This window comes from Vombatus ursinus, unplaced genomic scaffold (assembly GCF_900497805.2).
Source record: "Vombatus ursinus unplaced genomic scaffold, bare-nosed wombat genome assembly UNPS02003778.1, whole genome shotgun sequence".
Lineage (NCBI taxonomy): Eukaryota > Metazoa > Chordata > Mammalia > Diprotodontia > Vombatidae > Vombatus > Vombatus ursinus.
Genome location: NW_020943556.1, coordinates 110,926 through 112,390, shown reverse-complemented (window position 1 = coordinate 112,390; position 1,465 = coordinate 110,926). Strand labels below are relative to the sequence as shown.

The following is a 1,465-nucleotide window of genomic DNA, read 5'->3' as shown; positions in this document are numbered from 1 at the left end:
GCTCCATTTGTACCCCTGTCAAGGACTATTCCTAAGCCTAGGGAAGCCCCTTTCTTTCTGTTTGCCTCCCTAGTACTTTGTTTCTTGGTGGCATGGCTATACTGCATGGACCATAAGACACATGGGCTCCAGGGACTGGAGTGACTGAGGATGATTTGACTCCCCCCATCTAGAAGCTGGTAATTGTCTAGTCCAAAGATCAGATGTATTGGAATTCTGCTGTCGGATGGCAGGGATCTGTGTGAACACTTGGGTGTGAAAGCTATCTTCACTGCAGGAAGGCAGAAGACCTCCATTCTCTAAGCACTTGATCCTTGGTAAGTGTTTAAGAGACTCGAGTTCCCGTTCCCCCTTGGTGGCCATGTTTGCCAACAGGACCCAGCTTTGGCTTCCCCCATGAAGAAATGGCTAGGGAGCACCAAGGAGCCCTAGGGCCATCACGTACAATGGAGCCCAAGCTAACAAAGCTGGAAGGAGGCCATGGTGTCCAGCAGTAACTGGTTGTCTGGGGTGAACATTGTACTGGTGATGACCTAGAGGAGCTTAGTATTTGTGCTGCTGTTCATTTTTATGAAGAGTTTTGCTATGAAGTCTCCAAGAGGCCCTCACATCCCTTTGGGGCACAACACTCCCGAGGATCTGCAGGAAGAGATTGATATCTGACTATCCAAAGTCCAGGATGTAAAGTATGAACCCCAGCTTCTTGAAGAGGATGATGCCAGACTTTTGCAGCTAGAGACACCAGGAAATCAACATCACTACAACTACCTGTACAGGATGAAAGCACTGGATGCCCCATTCGTGCCTCTGAGATCCCATTCCATTCAGAAGGCTGGCATTCTTATTCCCTGATGAGCAAGAACTTCTGCTTCTATCTACTGGAGTTTGGAAACACAAGTTCAAGGGTGTACTCAAAGCTCTCATTGGTACCCTGCTAGATGGCTATGAGACAGCTTGAAGTGAAACGGGAGTCTTTGGACAGATTGAATATCTACACTACCAGGAAGCACTGAGTGATCTGGCTGCCCCTGTCAAAGCCCATGGTGGGAGCTCCCAGCACAGCACCAGTCAGCAGCTAAGGATCTAACACCTTCTCCTGAAGTTTCCTCCCCAACAACTATCCAGGTCACCTACCTGCCCTCCAGCCAGAAGAGTAAAAGAACCAAGCACTTCCTGGAGCTGAAGAGTTTTAAGGATAACTACAAACACACTAGAGAGCACCCTCTGACTGAATCTGGGGATAGGCATAGCCAACATGACTCCAATAGGAGAATCCAGTCTGTGTCCAGGGACTTCTCTAGGGCAGGAACACAGCAGCACTGGTCAGCATTGATATCGTCATGCCCAGAATTCTTGAAATGTGAGTCTGGAGATCTTGCCTTAGCTTTTATCCCTCTGGTCTGTTGAACTAAAGTTCCATGAGGCCCTCTTTCCCTCTGCAATAGCTTTTTCATGGAGTTGAATC

At 48.4% G+C, this 1,465-nt stretch overlaps 1 pseudogene; it reads left to right on the top strand.

Moving 5' to 3' along the window:
- The first annotated feature begins 480 nt into the window (after positions 1-480).
- On the top strand, positions 481-1,228 carry LOC114052739 (annotated as a pseudogene).
- The last annotated feature ends 237 nt before the right edge of the window (positions 1,229-1,465 follow it).